Source organism: Monodelphis domestica, chromosome 3, assembly GCF_027887165.1.
Source record: "Monodelphis domestica isolate mMonDom1 chromosome 3, mMonDom1.pri, whole genome shotgun sequence".
Classification (NCBI taxonomy): Eukaryota; Metazoa; Chordata; class Mammalia; order Didelphimorphia; family Didelphidae; genus Monodelphis; species Monodelphis domestica.
This window is the reverse complement of record NC_077229.1, coordinates 448,090,873-448,109,231: the sequence shown is the minus strand read 5'-3', so window position 1 is coordinate 448,109,231 and position 18,359 is coordinate 448,090,873. Positions and strand designations below refer to the sequence as shown.

Here is an 18,359-nt window from a genome sequence, read left to right as displayed (position 1 = left end):
TCCCTTTTCCTTTTTTTGCCCCAACTTTCCCCAAATCTTCTTGATTCCCCAATCTTTCCCTATGCATGTTTCTTCTAACTACTCTTATGATGATACAATTTATGAGAGTTACACAAAACATTTTCCCCACATATTAATATATATAATTAGATGTAAATGTAGTCCTTATAGAAGAGAGTTTGACTTAAAGAGAAAGATAAGATTTATCTCCTTTTCCCTTTCTTTCATATTTACCTTTTCATGTTTCTCTTGCTTTCTGTGCTTGGATATCGAACTTTCCACAGAGCTCTGGTCTTTTCTTAGCAAATGCTTGGAAATCTTCTATTTTGTTGAATGCCCATACTTTCCCCTGGAAGTATATAGTCAGTTTTGCTGGGTAGTTGATTCTTGGTTGGAGACCCAGCTCTCTTGCCTTTCTAAATATCGTGTTCCATGCTTTGCGGTCTCTTAGTGTGTTAGCCGCTAAGTCATGTGTGATCCTTATGGGAGCCCCCTTATATCTGAAGCTCTTCTTCTTGGCTTCTTGTAGGATTTTCTCCTTTACTTGGAAGCTCTTGAATTTGGCAATTACATTCCTAGGCGTTGTCTTTTGGGGATTTAGTATAGAAGGTGTTCTATGAATCCTTTCTATTTCTATTTTGCCCCCTTGCTCCAGAACGTGGGGGCAATTTTCTTTTATAATCTCCTCTAGAATAAAATCCAATTTGTTGTTTACCTCTGGTTTTTCTGGGAGACCGATGATACGGAGATTTTCTCGTCTTCCTCTGTTCTCCAGGTCCGTGACCTTCTCAGTGAGATATTTTATGTTTTCTTCCAATTCATTAATTGTTTGGGTTTGCTTTATTGATTCTTGCTGTTTTATCATCTCACTTTCTTCTAGGTGCTTGATTCTGGTCATTAGGGACTGGATTTGCTTTTCAGCCTTGTCTGCCCTTGTATTGGATGCTTCGAGTTCTTTTTCCAATTGAGCAGTCTTATCTGTCAGACAGCTGATCTCTTTCTCCCATTTTTCTTTCCAGAAGGTTTCCATCTTTTGGATAAGTACCAGTTTGAGATCTTCCAGAGCTTGTTGATAGTTTCCATTTTGGGAGGCGTGTTCTGAATTTTTTTGGATTTCCTCTTCATTCTCCTCTTTCCCTTGGGTACTTCCACCATAAAAGTTTTCAATAGTCACTTTTTTCCCTTTCTTCCTGGAGGCTTGATTTTGGGCCATGTGAGCCATCCCTTTGGTGGTTTTATTTCCCTTTCCTTTTTGGTCTGGGGTCTGGGTTATAAGAGTGGTTTTTCTGTGAATTTAGGTTGCTTCAGACTAGTTCTTCCCAGCCTCCGAGCCCAGGTATTCAGCTCCGCCCAGATAATCTGTGCGCCTTGTTCAGCGCAGCCCGCCCGAAGTCCGCTGGCTTCTCCAGTGAAAGCGCCCTGAGACGTTTTTTCCTGGCAGTCCCCAGATCCCAAGGACCCTGGAGTGCCCCCCCAGACAGAGACGCTCCCCACTCACTCGCTGACCCGGTGAGCGCTCAGGTAGCTCACTCTGGTTTAGTGGGGGAGGTGGGGTGGGGGAAGGGCGGCTCAGTTCACTTTTCTGTGCAAGCTTTTCCTTCTTATTTTAGTGTGGAAATGTTCAAGCCCTACATACCTTTGCCTCTGTGGGGTACTGGGGAGTCCTTCTGTTCCTCCAAAGGTGATTTTATGCTCCTTTGATGTAGTCTATTTCGTTCGGTGCTGGGGAGAGGAAACGTGCCGCGTCTAGATTGCAGCCATGATTACCCGGAAGTTGTCTTAAATATTCTTTTACCCTCCCAAAATAACAAAATCCTAACTTATCTTAGCTATTCTGTCTACCTGGATGCTAAGCTAAGAGTGGGTATAGGAAAATGGTTTAGGTAAGGGATTTACATGAACATAGTTTTATATAACAAATCCTGTAACAATTTTTCAAATCATTCCAACAATTTCACTAACATTCAGAATATGCAATTGTCCTATATCCTAATATCTATAAATTTAACCATGAAAATTCCTACAACTAACAAATACTAACTTATAATAACAATGCAATCTAACTTCTATACTTAAGAACTTCTATGTCTCTCTCTACTTCCTTAAGACTTGAACAAATTCACTAGGCTGTCATTAGTCATTAGAATATATTAATAAATTGTTCTAATAAAATTAGTTTGTTAATCAATTAGTATTTACATGTGTACATAGGATCTATACAAATTTACATATGTACATCCTTCTAGATTTCTGTGAAAACTCATGCAGAAAAGAAATTTCTTAATCTGTTTGAATTTTCCACAGAAATTTGTATCAGTGTGTCTTTTTGTTATGCAACTATGCATGTTGTATACTTACCCATTCAATGAGATATCTTCCTTTGCTATGTAGGATGTGCATGCATATATGTTATGGTAACATGTATGATGCATTCATGATCAAAAGTTCCAAAATTTCAAAGTCCTTCCATGTCCTTTTATGTTGCTTGTATAAACTCTGTCCTCAACTCTGGTCCTTCGCCTGGTCAGCATGCCAGTCGTCATCTTCCAGTCTTGATTGAAGATGTGTTCTTCAAATCAGGATCCACTGGAATAACCAGGAACTAGGAACACACAGGAACAAAACATGAACATGTATGCATGTAATATTTTTATGTGTGCATGCATATAAGAGTGAAGTTTACATGTGCATGGAAGTAAGATGAAATCTTCATGAATGTTTGTCAGAATTTATCAATCTTCATGTGTGAAAGTAAGGATTACATGTGTACATATTCATGCATGTGAGTAAGATTTGCATATGTACATCTTCATGGATGTAAGTAAGCTGTACATGTGTTCTTCATAGGTGGGTGTGAGCATTATGCATAAGTTCTCAAGATTTTGTTAAGAATAGTGATTTGAAGTTGTTTCTAATCTTTTTGCTGTGTGACTGTTTTACAAGGAGATTTATTATATGGTTACTGTAACCATTTCTTGTATGGTTACTGTACTTATTTCTTGGAGATAGAATTTAAAAATTATGTATTCATTTGAAATAACATTGTTTCTGTCTTTTCAGTTATTGTGTGGCTGGCAGAGACTATGTATAAAATTATATAGAAGCTTCTTCTTATGGCTGCTAATGTTTTCCTTTTGTCTGTGTTACTGGCTGCATTTCTTTGTGAAACTCTATGTGCTTCAGGGGTGCTATTCTTTCATCATTTTAACATGTGCAGTGCTCTCTTATCTGTATTCTGGTGGCAAGTACTATCATGTGCTTTCCTATGTTTTCAGTAGGGACTGTTATTGCTTATCTATTATTTTCCTAGGGCTACTCAATATTATGGGTGTGTTGCAATTTCACTTGTGGAGCATAGAACCATGGATCTCTTTGATCAACCTTTATAGACATTGGGGTTGTCATTATGACCGTAGTTGGTCCGATCCATCGTGGTCCTGTAGGAGATTCTCTATTAAAGTTCTTGACATATACCTTATCATCTGATTTTATCTTATGCAATAAAAAATCTAGTGGTATTCTTTGCACAAGCAAACCCAGTTTCTTTAATTCTTCAATTCTACATTGTATCTGTTTTAAGTATTCATGAAGAACACATTCCCCTCTTAACATGGACAAGTAAGGTGGCTTTACTGTCCTACCATGCCAAAGAAGCTGATCATATAGCATTTCAAAAGGTGATATATGCAAGTCAGTCCTAGGTGTGGTTCTTATGTTGAACATAGCAAGAGGCAAAACATCTGTCCATTTTAAGTGTGTTTCTAAACAGAGTTTACCTATTTGTGTTTTCAATTTTTTGTTCATATGTTCGACCTGCCTGGAACTTTGGGGTTAATAAACTGAATGCACTCAATCCCCAAGTTCGTGTAGATTTCTTGTAGAACCTGGGAAGTCTAGTGGGACCCCTTGTCTGAATCTATGGTATTGGGAATGCCATGCCTAGGTATAATCTCCTTTAATAGAAATCTCACTACTGTTGCAATATCATTTTTCTTTGATGGGCATGCTTCAACCCATCTAGTTGGTCTATCCACAATCACCAATGCATATTTGTATCCCTTGTCCTTAGGCATGTTGATATAATCAATTTGAATACACTGAAAAGGCATATGACTGAGTGGTCTGCCTCCCAATGCAACACTCTTAAAATGTCCTTGATTATATCTTCTGTATGTTTCAAATGCCTGACAAATTCTAATGGCATTTGTTGTAATTCCTGGTGCTGTCCAATACCTCTGTATGGTATCCAGAATCCCTTGCACTCCGTAATGTCCCTTTGCATGAATTATGGTGCATAGATGTTGATACAACTTTTTAGGGAAAATAGATTTACCCCCTTGAGCAATCCAGATGCCTTTGATTAATTTAGTGCCTTGCTGCTCTTTCCATGACTGTATTTCTTCTCCGTCCTAGGCATCAGTGAGATTATGCCTTTCGATCAGAGAGAAATTCAGCACATGGTGGGGACCGAATCTAGCGGCATACTTTGATGTTATGTCTGCTCTGTCATTCCCTAGGGATATTCTGTCTTTCCATGAGTATGTGCCTTACAATGGATTATGGCCACCTCTTTAGGAAAGTCTACAGCACTTATAATATGATTTATCAGATTGCCATATCCAATTAGTTTCCCAGTTGAAGTTTTATACTCTGTTTTTCCATATGTATGACAACCAATATACAGTGGAGAAAGCATATTGTGAATCCAGAAAAAATATTAGCTCTTTTCCCTCTACATAATTCGAAGGCCATGAGCAGAGCCTTGAGCTTGGCTCCCTGGGTGCTGACATGACTTGGCAATGATGCTGGCATGCAAGTGTTTTGTCCTTGTCCTGTGAATTTTCTCCCATTGCAAACATAGGAGGATCCATCTGTATATATCTCTACTTATGGATTAATAAGAGGTGTATCTTTAAGGTATTCATTTGGCCTATGCACCAGTTCTACTATTTGATTGCAATAATGCCATGCTTCTCCACCCATTGGCAAATCAGGAATCAGAATCGCTGGGCTTAATGGTGCACATCTATGAATTGTGATGTTATCATTGCCTAACAAAATGACTTCACACTGGGATATTCTTGCATCGGTGAATGAATGCATATTCTGCGACCGTAACAGTTTTTCAATTTGGTGTGCAGAATACACATGCAATTTACATCCCAGTACTATATCATAGGACTTCTTGGCCATTAGAGCAGTAGCTACTACACTCCTGAGGCAATGCACCATTCCTTGTGCAACCATGTCAAGGATAGAATTGTAAAATGCAATAGTCCTCAGATTTAACCCCAAATACTATGCTAACATTCCATAAGTGATGCCTTTTGCTTCATGGACATACAAGTGGAATTGCTTCTTATAATCAGGTATTCCCAATGTTGGAGCTGATAGAATAGCTCCTTTCAACTGTGACAAAGCATGTAAATGTTCTTATTCAATTGTAATGGTTCTTTAATGTCTTTCTTTGTCAAATCAGTTAAGCACTTGGAAATATGAGAATATCCCACTATGTACTGTCCCGAGAAACCAACAACTCTAGAAAAGTTCTAAGCTCTTTCTTAGTTCCAGGGATGCTTAGCTTTTGTATGTCTGCTATCCTTTTATTAGAGATTTTCCTGGTTCCCCCCCCCCCTTCGGGACAAATCCTAAATATTCTACTGTTGGAAGGACTCATGGAAACTTCTTTTTTGAAACTTTATGTCTCCTCTTATAAAATTCTATCAATAATTTCTTTGAATCTTCCAAACACGTTTTTGGGTCAGGAGATGCTAGCAGCAAATCATCCACATAGTGTATTAATCTGCTATGTTTGAAAGTTAGGGTGGCTAGATCTCTTTGCAATAGTTGACAAAATATTGAAGGAGACTCACAACAACCTTGCACTAATCTAGTATAGCACAGCTGAGTTTGTCCCCATTGGAAAGCAAAAATATTTTGAGAATCAGGGTGCAACGGTATAGTAAAGTAAGTGTTGCTCAGGTCTAACATTGTGTACCACCTAGCTTCTGCAGGAATTTGAGTTATGATATCGTTTGGAGATGGTGTAAATTGTTTCTTTTCCTTATAAAATTATTCACGGCCCTCAAATCCATCACAAATCTCCAGGAGGAAGTGCCATCCTCATTTAGCTTATTTTTTTTAATAGCTAAAATTGGGCTATTGTATTCAGATACTGTAGGACTCAATATGCCTTGCTCAAGTAAACTATTTATGATAGGTGATATCCCTTCTCTTGCTTCTCTAATCAATTTGTATTGCAGTATCTTAGGTGGTATTCCTTCCCTGACCTCAATCCTGACAGGAGCAATCGACTTGATTTAACCCACATCATTCTGATGTTTTGCAAATGCCCCCTGTGGTATATCTGTCATATGACATATGTCATATGTCATACATAGAAATTACAACTTGAATCTTTTCAGGTTCTTCTTCTAGTTGTTCTAAGTATAACAATGGATAGTGCTTCAGTGAATTCTTGGGTAAATGCAAATAAATTTCCCCAGATTTTTCACATTGTAATGTTGCTTGAATCTTACACAAAAAATCTTGTCCTAAAAGGTTGTCTGGGCATGATGGATCAACAAGAAGGTATGATCTATGGTGAGAGGACCCAATTTAGCCATAGTGCTTTTGGGCTCAGGGACCTGTTGTAGTTGTCCTGTTGCTCCAGCTACAGAAACCATACCCCCTATAATGGTATCCCCTGGACATGTCTTTAGGACAGATTTTGAAGCACCAGTATCTAAGAGAGCCTTGTAGTTTTTCTTTCCCACCTTAATCCATACATATGGTTCTGGCCTGTGTGTAGCCAAAGAGTTTATTGCCACCGAATTAGTACTCCTATCTTTGCTACCCTCTGCCAGCTGTATGTGTGCCTCAGCTAATTCTTCTTGATTTGATTCATTTCCTATGAAGTCTACATTTGAGGTTGTATTCTCTACTTACATTGGAACATGAATGTAAATCATAGCTGTAGCTTTGGCCAGATTCCCCTCTGCCACTTAGAACGTTGGTACCAACTGAATCCTTGGTTGTTACTTAGACTGCCATTCCATCCCCATATTCAAATTTAACTGTTATGTCACCTCCATTACTTTGAATAGGATTATTGTGTTCAAATGTAATTTCAGATTCATTTTCAGTTAATTTTTCCTTATCTATATCTATGATTTATCTTTATCTATATATATGATTACTGGATAGAAGGTATCAGCTTCTAGATTCAAATTAGATGTATTTTCTATGTGCCATAAAACTATTTACAGAATTAACTAAATTTGGTGGGAGGTCATCTGTGAATGGTTTCAAAGCCTTTATATTTTCTTCTTTAGCAACAGTAACCTCTAGGGAATTGAAATTATGTGTCTCTGTATCTGTCACAAACTTTTGCTTGAGTTCTTGTGACTTATTCTTTCTTTGTCTTTTGCACAATTCAATCCCATTATCCACTCTAAACTGGAAAAAAGTTCTCTAAAAATGATTTTATTTCATTGACACTCTTTCCCTGTTTGGTTACTATGAAGCTTTTCTGTAAGTCTCATATCTAATTTGCAATTTGTGATGTAATTTCTTTTATTTCTGCATCAATTTCTTTAATCTGTCTCTGCCTTTCTCTTGCTTTATTGCAATGGCTATCACTCACAGATTCACTTTCTTGCATGGAATTTTCACCATTTCCCAATTTTTTCTATTATTTTTAACTGCAGCCCCATTCTCACTATTTCTTCTATCTCCATTTGTCACACTATATGTCTTATGGGCCTGGCTTCATAATTATTTCCTATCCATATCTGAGTACTTAGGTTTTGCTCCAGTTCTGTTGCATTTCATTCAAGTCATTAGCTTGCCTTGATTTTAATGTGCAATGTGAACAACAAGAGGACTTTTTGTATCTAGTTTGTGAGTTTTGTGTGTTCTTATTGTTATTGGCTTCATATTTCTTCTTTAAAAAGCAATTTTTAATCAAGTGACCTTTCTTGTGACAAAAGAAACATTCCCTAGTTTCTCTCTGCACTGGTTTTTCCTTCTAACTAGGTTTCTTGTAACTAGATGTTGTGTGTCTTAACTGTGTTTAGTCTCTTGATTTCTTCAATCTCCTTTTATTTAAGATTATTCACTGTCATTTCCATTTTTTTCTTTTAGGTCCTGGACTTGTTTACTTTGTTCTGAGTTACTATCATGTAAGTAAGTTGCTGCCTCATGCAGTTTTATCACGGTGACCAAATCATACTTAGGGAAATAGTGTTTGAAAAAAAATTTAAATTAGGTGTGCAATCCCTTAGAAATTGCCTATGGACATGGTTCACAGATTCTTCACTATCAGCTTCTATTCCCAAAATTGAATCTGCCATCCCTGACAGATGGTCTGTGTATGTGGCAGGATGTTCCCCTTTATTCTCCAAGATTGTGTCAAACCTAGCCCATGCTTTTGGTTTTGAACAGCATTGTTTTATGGCCTGAAATAAGTCCTCCCTGCATTTTCTTAGGTAGGACATGCTAGTAGGGTTAGCAAAGTCCATATCTAGCTTTTGTTCCACAATTGGCCAGCTAGTTAAATTGCCATCAGATCTTGTCTTTTCCAGGAATTGTCTCTGTTCATGAGGGATGAACAGTTCTGATAGTAGGAACTCAGCATCTTCAAAATCAGGATCAAAGATCCTGAAAGCACGTTTCAACTCCTTTTGAGATTTGAAAGGATTTTCTACAAATTTCAGGAAACAGCCTTTTATGGATTCAAGTTCCTGTGGGGTGAATTGTCTATGGGCTTTGGAGTGTAGCACACCAGCATTACTGGATAGCTTAGTGACCTCTTTTAGTGGACAAATTTTCTCAGGTTCACCAGCAGACACAGTGTCCTTGTCACCTTCATTACCCTGATCAGTGACTTTAGCTGTCTTTTCTTCAGATTCACTGTCTGCCTGTCCATTGTCCTTGCCTATAACCTGATCTAGCCCTTTTTCCTTAATCAATTGCTCAAACACAGCCTTAATCATGCTTTCCAGGTTGTTATCAATAGCCAGTATCTTTTCTGCCTTAAGGGGAATTACAAATCTAAAGATCTTCTTTACTTGGGTTAGAGTCTGAAGGACAGCCATAAAGAGCACATACACTTGAGCCAGGACCTGCCAGAGTATTGGGTCTGTTTGGACTGGCAACTGCAAAACAGACCTTGTTATGTTGCCTATATAATCAATAGATTCCATGATCCTATGGGTCATTCTGCTGTATAGTATGTGGTAGACCCAGAAACAAGCAATGACAGCAATGACCACAACTCCACAAACAACTTGTTTAAACATTGTTTTTTCTTATTCTACTCTGCCTTTTTAAGGATTGTGGAGTTCAGTCAGACTTTGAGGTGCCAATTGTATTAAAGAGATAATCTGTGGAGCTATTTCTGGTTGTAATAACTGAGATACTCTGGATTGACTAGAGAGATAATAGGAGAAACCTAAGGGTGCCTAGTTGTAATGGAGATAGAGATACTTCCAAGAGATAGAGAGATACTACTAGAGGGGATACTCTGGGGTTGCCTATTGATCACTACTGATGGCTAATAGAACAAGATATTTCCTACCCTCTACCCTTTACCTCCCAATTTTCCACCCATGCCCTCCTGCCTCCCTTCCCTTCCCCCCCATTAGTCAGCCACCTTTCTATGTAACTCAAAGGTGAACTATGAGGTTTAGAGAAGATACTCTTGTTCTCTCTCTCAGGTAAGGAGGTTTATTGGGAAAAACAGGACAAGGATGGAAATTGAGGTGAGAGGGATAGGATTATCCCTATTCTATAAGGAGGGTTAGGAGGATTTTGGGAAATGTCAGTTCTGTCACAGCTGTGACACAAAATTCTGTCAGGGAGATGGGAGGACAACTGTTTAATCTTCTTTCTTCTTCCTTCAACTCAAATCTCAAATATACAATCAGTTCTTCACACTCTAAGCCACCAACAAAAATTAATTTCTTCTCAGCCTGTCTCCAGAAGTGCCCCCCGCCCCCCACCTCCAAGGGTCCTTTAGCTTAGGGCAGAAGCTAACAGGGCATCTGTTCAGAGCTTCTTCCCCCTTCAGCCTGGCTTGACTCTCCAACTGTCTTTCCTGGGAACATTCTATTTGGAAAGTTCTCTCTTGATTGACAGCTAAAGTCCTTTCCTTTATTTTTTATGCATGAAATTCTGTCTTCCTTCACACCTCTTCCACATTCCCCCCCTCTCTTAGGGCAGGGAACATGTCTTAAAATACTTTTATAGCTCTCAGTCTCTAGCAGTGTGCTAGGCAAATGGTATGACTCAGTACTTGAGCTTTGATGGCTCACTCTTGTTTTTGTTTCCCCAATCTATCCAAATCCAAAGTCTTCAAGGCCTATTTCTTCCCTGACAACTCCGATACAAACTGAACTTTCTTCAGATCTCCCAGTTCTCTTATTTTCAATGTCCACAAATGCTGACAGCTGATCATATACAGTCTGTACTACATCACAAGGATGTGTCTTGTCTTCCCAGTGCTCTTTGAGGGAAAAAGAATAAATCTTAAATTACCTTTGTACCCCTCACAGCCCCTAGCAGAGTGCAAGGCAATTAAAAGGGAGTTTATATTTGGCATATGAAGACAGAACTGCAGAAAGGCTGGGGGAATTGGGGCTTTGCCACAAGGCCCTTACAATTCTTCAAATTCCTAGAAATGTGTATATTTAACCCTTACCTAATGGTCTGAGTTAAGTTCTTCCCCGCCTATAAACCTCTTCAACAGTCTTTAAGAATGGAAGGCACGCCATTTGCCCTGGGATGTTTTGTGTCACTTGCCCAATTTATACATCATGCCTGAGGTTCAACATCTGCTAGTTACAGTGTTGTGCAATTGCAATTACAGAAAAAAAAAATTAAAGTGTACTGTCATTAGATAATTTCAAGCAAAATATATTACAGATATATTGCTCATTACAGTTTTCAAAGACTTCTCATATATTTCATACATTTGGTCAGTTGGTCCTTAGGGCAACAATTTGAGGTGGGTAGGATATTTTATAGATGAGAAAATCTAAGTCAAATAATATGCCTAAAGTTATGGGGCTAATAAGTGCTGGAGAAGGGATTACAATTTAGGCCTTCTGAAACTGAGACTTTTGCATTTTCTCTACACCAAATAAGGGAACATTTGTGATATTTTATTAGGTATTGTCCAATGATTTGAAAGATAGCTTTGGTTCTTGGAAGATTGAAATTGTGTTCAGCATTTCCTGTATTTATTTTGATCATCTTATAGTTGTGTATTTGACATATTCTTGACATGACAGCTCAAAATTTGAAAGAGAATAATAATTATATTTAGGTCATAAAATAATTGCAGAAGGCTTTAAATGTATTACTCTGATATTCTGGCAGCAAAATGATCTACTTACTACTAACAACTGATAAAAACATAATGTAAAAACCTTTTATTATAGTAACTGATTAAGGTACTCATGGTATAAATTATGTTAAACAAAATTATACATCTTAAACAAAATATAATAGTTATTTTGGAAAATATTCTGCTTGATATAATTAATATTTTTTCTCCTTATTGGAAAATCCTTATTTCTTCTTCTTGAACTTTTAAAAAATCCAGATTGATGTTAACTTCATAGCAGATTTATTGCAACATAAATTATTTACTTATAGGCGACATTCATCTCTGACTGTTATTCTGAAATAGTCTTAAGTTTTTTGGTCAACATACTTTTTGCAAAAAATGTTAATTTTATTTTATGTGTGTGAGTATTGTGAAAGAATTATAATGCACCTATGCCAGTGGTTCTCAACCTTTCTAATGCCGTGACCCTGCAATACAGTTCCTCATGTTGCAGTGACCCCAAACCACTACTTTGGCTACTTCAAAACTGTAATTTTGCTACAGTTATGATTCGGAATGTAAATACCTGATATGCATTATGTATTCTCATTGCTACAAATTGAGAGGTTGAGAACCACTGACCTATGCCATGTTCTTGCCTCTAAGTAGAATTATAGAAAAAAGATCTTTATTTTTTAATTTATTTTTAAAATTTTATTTAGTCAATTTATAACATTATTCCTTGGTTGTAAGAATCATATTCGTTTCCTCCCTCCCCTCTCCCCACCCTTCTTGTAGCCGATGTACAATTCCACTGGATATTACATGTGTCCTTGATCAGAACCTATTTCCATGTTGTTGATGTTTGCACTAGGATGTTCATTTAGAGTCTTCATCCCCAGTCATATCCCCCTCGATCCATGTAATCAAGCATTTGTTTTTCTTCCATGTTTCTACTCCCACAGCTTTTCCTCTGAATGTGAATAGTGTTCTTTCTCGTAGATCACTGTTCAGGATCACTGCATTGCCTCTAATGGAGAAGTCCATTACATTCAATTGCACTACAGTGTATTGGTCTCTGTGTACAATGTTCTCCTGGTTCTGCTCTTCTCACTCTGCATCAATTCCTGGAGGCTGTTCCAGTTCCCATGGAATTCCTCCACTTTATTATTCCTTTGAGCACAATAGTATTCCATCACCAACATATACCCCAATTTGTTTAGCCATTCCCCTATTGAAGGGCATCCCCTCATTTTCCAATTTTTTGCCCCCACAAAGAGCACAGCTATGAATATTCTTGTACAAGTCTTTTTCCTTATTATCTCTTTGGGGGTACAAACCTAGCAGTTCTATGGCTGGATCAAAGGGCAGACAGTCTTTTATTGCCCTTTGGGCATAGTTCCAAATTGCCCTCCAGTATGGTTGGATCAATTCACAACTCCACCAGCAATGAATTAATGTCCCAACTTTGCCACATCCCCTCCAGCATTCATTACTTTCCTTTGCTGTCATGTTAGCCAATCTGCTAGGTGTGAGTTGATACCTCAGAGATGTTTTGATTGGCATCTCTTTGATTATAAGAGATTTAGAACACTTTGTCATGTGCTTATTAATAGGTTTGATTTCTTTAACTGAAAATTGCCTATTCATGTCACTTGCCCATTTATCAATTGGAGAATGGCTTGATTTTTTGTACAATTGATTTAGCTCTTTATAAATTTGAGTAATTAGAACTTTGTCAGATGTTTTTGTTATAAAGATTGTTCCCCAATTTGTTGCTTCCCTTCTAATTTTGTTTTCATTGGTTTTGTTTGTACAAAGCCTTTTTAATTTGATGTAATCAAAATTATTTATTTTACATTTTGATTTTTTCTAAATCTTGTTTGATTTTAAAAGCCTTCCTTTCCCAAAGATCTGACATGTATACTATTCTGTGTTCACCTAATTTACTTATAGTTTCCTTCTTTATATTCAAGTCATTCACCCATTCTGAGTTTACCTTGGTGTAGAGTGTGAGATGTTGATCCAAACCTAATCTCTCCCATACTGTCTTCCAATTTTTCTAGCAGTATTTATCAAATAGTAGATTTTGATCCCCAAAGCTGGGATCTTTGAGTTTATCATAGATTGTCTTGCTGAGGTCACTTACCCCAAGTCTATTCCACCAATCCTCCTTTTTGTCTATTAGCCAGAACTTTATTGTTTTGATGATCACTGTTTTATAGTATAGTTTGAGATCTGGGACTGCAAGGCCACTTTCCTTTGCATTTATTTTCATGATTTCCCTGGATATCCTTGATCTTTTGTTCTTCCAAATGAACTTTGTTATGGCTTTTTCTAATTCAGTAAAAAAAGTTTTTCTTGGTAATTCAATGGGTCTGGCTCTAAATAAGTAAATTAATTTAGGTAGAATTATCATTTTTATTATGTTAGTTCATCCTACCCATGAGCAATCAATGTTTTTCCAAATTGTTTAGATCTAGTTTTAATTGTCTGGAGAGTGTTTTTTAGTTGTGTTCGTATAGTTCCTATGTTTGTCACAGCAGATAGATTCCTAAGTATTTTATATTGTCTAGGGTGATTTTAATGGAATTTGTCTTTCTAATTCTTGCTACTGAGATGTGTTGGAAAGATATAGAAATGCTGATGACTTATGTGGTTTTATTTTGTATCCTGCAACTTTGCTAAAGTTGTTGATTATTTCGACTAGTTTTTTAGTTGATTCTCTAGGATTCTTTAAGTAGACCATTGTAAGGATAATTTTAGCATTTTGATAATTGGTCACCAGGGAAAATCCCAAATAATAAAATACCCAAGTCAGCTGGAAATTATGGTGATTTTAATTAATATAGAGAGAAGGAATTAAGGAGAAGAGAGAGAGAGGAAAGAGTTAATTTAAACTGCTCAGGCTCAGGCTGAGCCAGGCAGGAGTTAAAGGCCTTGGCCAAAGGGACTTCCTGAGCCCAAGGGAAAAGGAAGTTAGTCTTATCACTCACCAGGAGACCTTCTCAAGGAAGCTGTCTGAGGGAGCTCCTCCAGGCTGAGTTCCAGGATTGAACTGGCACCAGGCTGCTCACAGGAAGTGATCAGCCAGATCCAACTTTCTGGGGAAAGAGTTTTTGAGAAACAAAACAATCCCAAATACATAGACCTTTCACCTTTGTGTCTCCACCTCTAAATTTTCACATCTTCCAATCACATCAAAGGCTTTCTCCAGGACTGCCCCTACTTTTAGTTCTCACCTTCTTTGATTAGATTTTTGAGTTACTTAACACTCCTTTGTTAAGTTCACCTTTTGGTAGTTACTTGACCTTTTTGTGATTAATTTAATCTTTATAGTTACTTAACACCTTTTTGTATTAGGATACTAAAAATAGACTTATCTTAAAGTTCTAGCTTCACTATAAGGTGAGAACTAAGTACCTTCACTATTCAATTAGGAGATTGCAACTTTATTTTCCCCTAAAATATGTCTAAGTAGGGTGGAGTAATGTAAAGTACTACAAGACATTCCTGATTCTGTTAAAGAGAGTGTTTTCGCTGTTACAATCAGGAGATAACTAAATCAAATCTTCTGAAGTATGGTCTTAGTAGGGTGGAGTAGTTTTAAAATTCACACCATCATATCATCTGCAAAGAGTGATAGCTTGGTCTCCTCATTGCCTCTTTTAATACCTTCAATTTCTTTTTTGTCTCTAATTGCTACTGAGAAAATATCTTTATAATGATGTTTAAAGCTTGTTTATATTGCTTCATTATATTTTTAATCACTTCTCCAGTTTGGTATTCATAAATTACTCTCTTTGCATCATTAATGATGTGTAGGCATAAAGGTATTTATCTCAATTCTGGTATGTTTTACAAAAATGAAATTTAATATAATCCTGATAAGAGAAATAGTCAGGCATACATTGTGGTTTCTTTATAGGAAATAAAGTGTTAGAGATATGCCTAGTTCTTGACTATGTTTTTCAAATTGAATTCAATTCAAAATTGATTTATTAGACACTTATTAAATGCAAGGTACTGTGTTAGGCACTGAATACACAAAGACAAAAATTAATACTTGCCTTTAAGGAACTCATACTATAGGGCAGATGACACATGCCTATAATTAAATATTAGGCATATACATGACTAGGGAATGGACCTTTGATTTCATTGTTAAAGGAATGTCCAATTAAGGAAACTCCCCATATTGAAGGTAGTCTGAAACTTCTTTATAACTTACAATCTTAGAGGCATACTCTAGGCCAGCTATGGTGAAGATGTGGCACTTTTGCAGAGCTGATACTTGGGGATCTGCTCCTTTACCCCTCTTCCCAGTGCCCAAGGACATTTTTTGTATGTCCCACCCCTCTGTCCAGCCACCAAAAGCTAGCACTTCCTCCCTCAGCTCTCTCCTCCTACAATTCTCTCCAGTGATCTAGGGGCTCACAGACAGCTTGAATTTCCCCTTTGGGCACTTCAACTTGGAAAAAGTTCACCAAGGAGACTCTAGGCCATTCAGAGGTTAAATGAGTTGCCCAGGGGACCTATAGTATATGTCAGAAATAGATCTTGAATTCAGGTCTTCCTTATTCCAAGGCCAGCTCTCAATATTCAAGTAAGATAATATTTGTAAAGTGCTTAGCATAGCACCTGGCACATATATGCTTCATAAATGCTTATTTCCTTCCCCCTCAGATTAATATCTTGAGAACAAATATGGAAATAGAAAGCTAGTGATCTAAGGGATTTAGAGAGCTTCAGGGAACATGATTTATGACTGAGAAAATAGATTATGGACTCTCTAGAGGTTTAGACCCTCAGAGACCATCAGAGAGCTACACCCAAGAGATATTTCATGAGTTCTCTCCAAAGGAAGAAAGCACTTCCTGATCAAAGAATTGTAAATTATGCCTTTGCCACACATGTGCCACATATACTGTAAATCTGAGACCATTTTTCCCATGGACTCTTTTGTTTTTGTGGAGCAGTGCCTGCTACACTTGTTAAGTCTTCTTGGTAAATGCCTTTGCCAAAAGCTAATTGAGACTACTGGCTGATTAATAATAGGAAACACATTGATGTTTAGCTTATTAAAAGTATAGTGATTTGAAGTTTATTAAAAGTATAGTCCTGGGGGCAGCTTGGTGGCTTAGCGGATTGAGAACCAGACCTAGAGAGGGGAGATCCTGGATTCAAATCTGGCCTCAGACACTTTCTAGTTGTGTGACCTTGGGCAAGTCACTTAACCTCTATTGCCTAACCCTTACCAATTTTCTTCATTGGAAGTAATATGTAGAATTGATTCTAAGACAGAAGATAAAGATTTAAAGAAAAAGAGTATAGTCCAGAGAGTATTTGTAGCTACCCTCTGGGCATCCAACTTGTGAATTGTATTAGAGAGGGAAATTAGTGAGAGATAATAAGGGGAATCAAAAGATGTTACACCAGGAACAGTTTGAGGGAAGGAAGCTGATTTCTGAGCACCTCCTTCCTGTTCTCCTCAGTAAGCAACCTAATGAAGTTTTCCTCACACATGGTGAGTCAGTTCCTCCCTCTAATAACAAAAACCTTCAGAACAGTTTCTTTCATTGGAAAGGACCTATTTATTCTCTTGGGAAAAGAAAATAAGGGAGAAACTGGGAGAGAGGGAAAGGGTTTCCCCCCCCCCTAATTCTGGATTATATCACTTGTTGAAGGCTTTGATGTAAGTCCCTTCAAAAAGGAAAAATATTTTCCCCTGAAGGAAGATAGCAGTAACCCTGCTGGGGTCTTTTCTGGGCAAGACTATTTTTTTCTTCAGGTCAAGTTAGAGGTAGAAATGTAATAGCCAGAGAGAAGATGAAGTGGTGTGTCTTCTGACCATTCCTAAGCAGAAGAAGTGAAGAAGTGAGCTTGAGTCCAACTATCTCCTACCTCAAACTTCCATAGAATGCTCTCTCTCTCCTCCCCTGATGACTCTGGGTCTGGATTCCACGTGTTCTTGAGCTCTTCTTGCTTTGCAGGTCATTTCTTCTGTCTGTGCCCATTCCTCTCAATCACAGAATGTTATCTGAAAAAAAAAATAATCCCTGGAAAATGTTATACTCATAAAGTAAGCTGAACCTAAATTGTGAAGGTCCTTAAATGCCAAAGAAAGAAGTTTGCATTTTATCCAGAGGAAATAGGGAGCTACTAAATCTGCTCAATTATTAGAGTGACAAGTTTAGACTAAGCTTTAAGAAAACTGTTTTGTCGACTATGTGGAGACTGGATTAGAGAAAGAAGAGCCCAGAAGCAGAGAGACCAACTTGGAGTTTATCATAATAGATCAAGCGGTAACAAGGGGCCGTGTAAATGGAGAGAAGGGCACAGATGTGAGAAATATTGTGAAGACATAACTGACAAGCCTTGGCAGTTGTTTGAATAGATATGGGGGTTGAACGAGAGAGAAAAGAGCTTTGAAATCATGTTTTCTTTCTAGTTAAAGTGAAATGAACATGAGCAATAACTGCAGAGTCCTGAAGGGAGGCAAATGGATCTTCCAATAGCTACTCATTCTTCACCCTTTACTTTAATTTTTCTACCTATTGTGTAGAAAATATTTTGAATCCCCCAAATTCCTACTTTTCTTCTCAGTGTTTTAATCTCATATCTGTTTTCTTACTCTTTGTGATCCATATCCTATAATTTCTAGGCAGATAATTAAGATCATATGATCAATAATGTCTTCTACAATCAAGTGTAAGTATCCTCACAATGACCCCAGCCTCCTCAACCTCATTTTCTTCGAAAGGTGCTTGGGGTTAACAGCATCTTGGGGAGATATCAATGGATGAATGGCAGCCATCAGTGGGTGAATGCCCCTCCAATCCTTTATCTTCCACAGCAAGATGGCAGCTCTAGAAGGACCTAGGGAATTCAGACAGGCAAAAGGTGTTTAGTTATTTGTCTTTGTGTATCCCATACCTTTGCATTTGACTGACCTGAAAATGAAATCATTTCTATGGTTAGGGTGTGATGCCATGTGGAGCAATATTAATTAACTAATTAATTTACT

General features: G+C 37.6%; 1 long non-coding RNA gene across 2 annotated transcripts in view; it reads left to right on the top strand.

Moving 5' to 3' along the window:
- The window catches only part of LOC130458503 (uncharacterized), a 243,554-nt gene that overhangs the window by 29,537 nt on the left and 195,658 nt on the right, over positions 1-18,359 (top strand). For both annotated transcript variants that reach the window (XR_008917867.1, XR_008917866.1), the window contains exon 2: positions 8,146-8,183. This is a non-coding gene — a long non-coding RNA (uncharacterized LOC130458503). The remainder of the gene's footprint in view (positions 1-8,145; positions 8,184-18,359) is intronic.